This window comes from Haliaeetus leucocephalus, unplaced genomic scaffold (assembly GCF_000737465.1).
Source record: "Haliaeetus leucocephalus isolate CR32 unplaced genomic scaffold, Haliaeetus_leucocephalus-4.0 Scaffold351, whole genome shotgun sequence".
Taxonomy (NCBI): Eukaryota; Metazoa; Chordata; class Aves; order Accipitriformes; family Accipitridae; genus Haliaeetus; species Haliaeetus leucocephalus.
In genome coordinates, this window is record NW_010972787.1 from 1,029,764 (window position 1) to 1,036,428 (window position 6,665).

General features: G+C 40.2%; 1 long non-coding RNA gene across 1 annotated transcript; it reads left to right on the forward strand.

Moving 5' to 3' along the window:
• The first annotated feature begins 75 nt into the window (after positions 1-75).
• Positions 76-4,909, forward strand: LOC104834931. Its single transcript, XR_774669.1, has 3 exons — positions 76-445; positions 1,421-1,473; positions 2,543-4,909. It is a non-coding gene; the product is annotated as an uncharacterized LOC104834931 (long non-coding RNA).
• The last annotated feature ends 1,756 nt before the right edge of the window (positions 4,910-6,665 follow it).

Consider the following 6,665-nt stretch of genomic DNA (forward strand, 5'->3'; position numbering starts at 1 on the left):
GGGGGACAGGGAGGGTGAGAGACGGAGCTCCTGCGATGAGGCGGCCCCCGGAGCACGTCGGCCCCGAGGCCCGCCAGAGCCGGCACCGCGCTGCGGCCGCCCCCGCACGGAGCTTCGCAGCGTCCTGCAGACTCGGGCAGAGCCGGTGCTTGGAGACACGAGTGTCCCGCGGAAATCACCCGAGCCCAGCTCTGCCCGCGCGTTTGCTTGTAATAGCTGCCTAGCAGTAAAGCTGTCCTCGAAAAACTCTTTGCTCACGTAAGTGAGGAGAAAATGAAGAGAAAGAGCTCGTCTGTTGGGCAGCCGGGTCTAACGGCAGCCGGCAAAAGAACATGTCAGTAAAGCCTGAGCCAGGCAGGGGGAGTTGGCAGCGTGGGTGTTTTCCATTCGAAGCCCCGGGAGGAAATAACGTGCCCTCCTTCTTGGCTGGGGAGAAAAAAGGCAGGCGTGTATTTCAGAAGGCCGTGTGGGTCCCATAGGCGCAGCTGAGGCACGGTGGGAGTCCAAATGTTTTGGCAGGTAGGGATGCCAGCAGCCGGGGGACGCAGCGGGCAGGAACGGGGCTTGTGGTGTGGTGAGCTGCGGACTGGGAAGGCTCAAGCTGTGATGGCCCTTGAGAAGAGGGAAGCCTTCAGAGAAAGAGCGCGGAATGCAGTTTGAGTGGAGAGCGCTGACCTTGTTCCCCTTTTCCCTCTCATCGCAGTGATGGGACCCTTGCTCCTTTTTGATCACTCAGGTGGGAGAAAGAGTCATGCTGGGGGATGGGATCAGACTTTTTTTCTCATATACGTGTTCTCATTTTTTTGTATACAATTTCAATGGGGATGGAGAAGCAAACAGCAACAAGGAGAATCCTTCTGAAGGACAGAGAGGTTGAGGCAGTCCCAGCCCCCTCTGTGCTTTTGCAGTTTATTTTTGTTTGTAAGAAAGTGAAGGTGCTCCCTGAGCTGGGTGGCAACATAGCCAGGGAGGCCAAACAGCAAAGCTCAGTGCAAAGGGATCCACTTGAGCTATCAACTCTGAGTCATGCAGCTGCTATTAATACACCTCGCCCTCTGGCTGTCTGATAATAAAGAAAGGTTGGGGGAAGAACTAAAAGGAATTTTCAATTAAAGCTGCTTCAGAAAGAATAATAAGAACATTTTAGGATGAACTGGAGGTGAGGAGAAGGGGAAGAAGAGGAGAGTAGCCTGGCAAACAGCAAGGAATAATCTCCGAGAATCTGTGGGAGCCTCACTGACTAAATTTTTTTAAATTTGTTTGGACAAAATTTAAAGAACATTCTGATAAGCTAGATGACTACATAATACAAACTATGATGAAATTGAATTATATAAGCTTGAGTTTAATTGCTTCTTCTAAAGGCATTTAAATGAGTTGAATCTGTGATTTTATGCATTTTATTGTGTATTTCAAACAGGCATTTCTCTTGCAGTCATCACCGCAGAACCTGAACATCTCAGTCTATTAAAGGTATGTTCAATTTCCTCCCACGGGCTAAAATTTCAAGTCCAGCTTTGTTTATGCCATTTTGCTCCAAGGAAGAAGCAACAGTGGCTAATTCCTCTTTCTCTCTGTTGTTCTTCATCCTGAAGAACATCCTGGCTTGAAACAGAATATTTTGCAGTACATTAAACTTCTGAAGTGTCTTGCAGCCTCTGCAGATACACAGTGCCACTGACCAGCCACCATTAATATGCAACATGCTCTTCCCTGTTCATACAGCCTTTTCCTGCAGGTCAGAGTAAGATCCAATGGAAATGAAAAAAAAAAAAAAGAAAAAAAAAACCACCGAAAACCAAACTCTGTTTCATTCAGTCACCTAAAGAAATTGTCTATGATTCAGTGCAGTGCACAGATAAATGTGTTTACTTTAGTTGACTGAATTAGAAGCTCGCTTTTCTTCCAGAATAGTCCATTGTGAACTGGCTCAAATACAAGATTATTGCACTAGGGCATGGTTTCTTTACTAGTGTTGATAGCATGTGGAAGAAAGTTCCTTTCAGTTTGTGCATTATCACCATAGGATATGGTTTATCTCTTATGCTGTTACATGAACAATATTATTGCTCAAAAATGTCAAGGTAAATAATAGTCTTATCTTCCTTGTCAACAGTATAATGTGGTTTTCTTCTCACCTTGCTTCCTTAACAAGGTGTAAAATTGCAGTTTGTCTGATAAAACAGGGCAGTAAAAACAAAAGTGTAGTTAGAGATCGTATTCTTTTTAGCCATGAAACTGAAACTACAGAAAGAACTACAGGCAATAAAGAGAGCTTTCAGATACCCATATCAACTTAAATTACACAGTTCTTTAAGAGGTAGGTTATAAAGATAAAGTTTACAAGAATGCCGTAACTGCAGTTTATGATAAGAATGCCAAAACTGCAAGATGTAAAAGTTTGTCTTCCAGCAATAATGCCAAAATACAGCTCTTCATTAAAAAACAGATTTTAAACTTTCATTGCCCTATCTGAGGAATCAATCCTAGAATTGCTTTTGAAAGTAAAGATTTCTGGGCCAATGCTTCTCTTCTTTTTCAGTGTGCCTGCAAAGGCATAAAGCATTAGTGAAGACCCACTTGTGTGTTGGACTCTACTTTTATGAAAGCTAAATGTACAATCCAAGGGGCATTTACTGGACAAGCATTTTGGAAAGGAGAACTAAGAAAAAAAAATCACCTTGAGGAATTTCTGAATTTTTTTGGCATCTTAAATGGTATGCAACACACCTTTACTTTATCCTCTAATTCAATTAAGATTTATGCCATCAGCTAGGATAGAAGTGTAGTTCTGCCCATATCATGACCCTAACATGAAAAGTTACACATGGACTTAGTCTACAAGCCTGGAAGCTAGCCACTCTGTCTGGGAATATTTATGCATATGACTAAACACGCACATACTCATCTATTAATATGTTTACAGAAGCAGACCTTACATAATCTAAAATTATTGCAGGATAATTTTGCTATTACTAATCGTGTGGTCTAAAACCAGATTGTTTATTCTTTTGTTAGTATTTGAATAACAATAATAGGATATGTTACCTTAATGGACATTAATTGTACTTACTTTTCCAACAAGTATGTTAGATTACTTTTTAAATTCTTTGCTAGAAACAAATGGAATTGAAAGAATTTGTGGTCATTAGATGAATCCAATTCACAGATATTTTAAATATTTGGTGAAAATACAATAAATGTCTGGAGTAATAGTTTCTATGTCTGTTGTTAAATTCGTCTGTCATTTAAAATTAAATGTATCTAATTCCAGAAAGTATTTTTCATCCATTATTAAAATACCAGATTTCAATAAAAATATAAGAGTTCCAGTAGCAACACTGAGCATTCCAAGTTGCCTTTATTGTGTGCATATATATAGTCTCAGCTTTGATCAAGTTCAAAAGGCAAAATATGGTCTGACTCTGGAGGGATTTGTCCTTTTCCTTTCTGAAATACCATAGAACACTTAGGTGTCCTTCAGTGCTGTGACCCTGCAATTGGCAGCACCTTCACAAGCCTCGGCTCCAGGGAAGATGTCGGGGTGGCCAGGTCCAGGACTCTCCAGCTGGATATTCCCCAGCACTAGTGTTGTGATGAGGGAGGACAGACCTAGTGTGCAAAAAGTTATATGGAAATGGGATGCACCCTCCTCTTCAGGGACACACAGGAAACAGAAAAGATAAACCAGCACCCGAAAGCCTGATCAAAACACCAGAAAAACAGCGATCAGCAGGATAATCTACTAATGAACTGCTGTGTTGGCAGCTGGCTTGGTGTCAGGCTGTTCTACCTTTTGTTTTAATAACCTAGCTGAAGAGGCTTAGCCTCCAACATTGACATTGAAACTTGGCTGGCCAGCAGACACCTCTACCATTGAAAATCTGTAAGGTTGTTTCCAAAAGTTTTGTCCTGCAGCCCAGCGAATTCCTGCCGGTGAAAGACTTCAGGAGAACATTGCTTCTCTTGATGACTGTGCCCACCAGAAGCAAACACGTTACCCTGGCCTAGCACCTGGGTGAGTGAGAAGCCCAAAGGCTTTACCGCTGACCATCTCTCACAGATGATGACCTCTTCCAATAACACATCCTTGTTTTTCTCTTAGGTATTCAGTCTCTGGTACTACAGCAAAGATACCACAGTGGCGTCAGCCTACCTCAGGGCCAAATTTTAATACCTTTTCTGCTCAAGATGGGAAGTAGTAAAATCACTTGTAGAGGAATGTGTTTATTTAACAGTAACAGATATGGATCTTACCAGTTCATTCTAAGTGAATCAGTATTTGCATCTCTGTGGTAATAATTTCCTAATTTAATTTTTGTACACAAAGCATGTATTATGCAGTCCTTATGTTCCATCTATTATTTCAGCCACCATTATCATTTTATGATTTGTTTTTGTAACTGTTGGTAATTGCACAAGAGACAAGTTAACAAATTAAGCTGCTTTGCAGTTAAGGTTGGGGCAAGCTGTCTGATTTCCTGTATCTGAGATGGGACATATCTGCTCGTGTCACTGCTCTCGTGTCATGTCACCCAAACATGCCTTCACTGATACGTAAGGTTGTCATTTAACAGCTGACACTTAGCTGCAGTTCCTGCTTCTGGCTACTTGATGTTTTTATCTCATTCATAGTTATAATTATTATGACAAGTGCAAGTTGTTCCACAGTGACAGCATTGTTTTTTTAGTGACAGCGTTTATTTTAGTTATAATGTGCCTGTAGCTGGGTCCTGTCCATGGCATTGGAAATCAAAGTCATTGATAATCACGGAGCTATTCACTTCAGTGAAATAATGTTAAGTATTTATAATGAAATAAAATAGGATGTAAGGTACTAGGCAGAATTAAAGGCAGCAATCCAGACAACAACTTTTTTGATGAAACTATTTCTGTGGGAGAAAAAATGAATATGGTTACCAAGGAATTGGATGCAAGTGTTTGAAAGCTTGAAAAATATATACAACTGTTAGAGCCACAGCAAATGCTTTTGGTTTGTTTTTTTTTCTTTTCCTAAGGCACATGTACACTGTTCTGCAATACAGCCATACAACTTTGTGAATAAACAAAATCATATTAAAAAGTAGCGCTTTTTACTAGGAATCTGTCACTAAAGTATTTTTAGGTCCTGACCCCTTCTAATTTTACTGCATTTACTTGCTTCCTTATTAACAAGCAGAAATAAGCAAGACTGTGGAAGGAGAGTTACAACTTCTCAGGCAAAATATATTCTCAAGACTTTGTGTCACCTCCCTGTTCTACCAAAACGGATGTGTCAAAACCTCATAGAAGTCCACCTTTCCCCTCAACTCTAGCCAAATAGAGTGGCTAAGACTCCTTTTTTAAGACGGGAATTTCCTGGATTATTTATATATATTTAGAAAAAAAGAGTGAAAATTGAAGTAGACTGTTCAGTTTTGTGTCTTCCAGATATGGGACATTTTTGATAGCATGCCAGTAGCATCACAAAAGATGAAAAAATGCCTGCAGAACCAAAGGAAACGCCCCATCACCTCTTTAAAGGGGATATTCCACAACAGTCTCCCCAACCCACTTTTATTAAGAAAATGTTTTAGTTAGAAGAAAACAGACAGCAATTTTTGCCAAAGTTGTTTTCAGCTAAACCCTCTGTAGCCCTTAATCATGAAACTGCTGAAGAAAACAATAGCAAAACAAAAAAAAGTCCCAGCACAAACATTATGTAATGAAGTAGAGACTGAATACAATTCCTCTCATTTTAAATGTTATGCCTCCACTGAAATCACTGGCTTATTTCAGAGTTAGTCTAGTAGTACTGAGTACAAGGTTGTAAGTCCGCAGACATTCTGGGCTTCTGAAGGAATTTAGGAACAAAAAGGCTGAGCTGGTATTAGCAAAAGCATGTGTCATTGAAACCGGCTACAGTTCTATTGCTGAAGCGGATACCCCCCCAGTCTGATTTTTTTTTCACCTCACAAGCATGGCAAGTGAGGAATGTATCAAGGCATTTCATTTGCAGATCTAGATTAATCTCAAGGCTTTATCATCAGCACACCTACAAAGATGCAATTTTGAGTCTGGAAGGTAATTTAGCCTTAAGAGGGCACCTGCTTGTGCAGCAGTTACTGTGTTGCAATCAAACCTTACCAGAACAAATCACCTGCTATTAAAGTTCAGCAAAGAGAAACATAAGACAGGAAAGGGAGAAAAGCAAGATAATTCTAGGATGCTAAGAACTTCAGTGTGCTATGTATGTCTCCCAAGTATATTTTTAAAGGCTGCTCCTTTTTCATTTCACTGTGTATGAAGGAGGTCTGAAAGATTTAAGAGTATTTATTTTCTTCTAGAAAAAATATTAAAAGACACAGTCTTTGGCTATCCTTAAGCACACCTCAAAGGCAGTTGAAGAATCAGATGGGCTAGAATACTACCAGAGTACCAAAGCAATGAAATATGATTAAATTGAAATGGGAAATTAGTTTGACTTAGTCCCTTTAAGGGTCTAAATTCTACTAATGGTTTTCTATGACTTGTCATTCATGAAGTTGACTGGTGAACAGAGATTGAAAGGATGGCACATAAGGACAGATTTTATACTTCAGATGCTGCTGAAGTTGAAATTACAAAATAGGTAAATTGCTCCATGAAACTACATTGACTGAGGTTGTGTGTGTTTGGAAACAGAG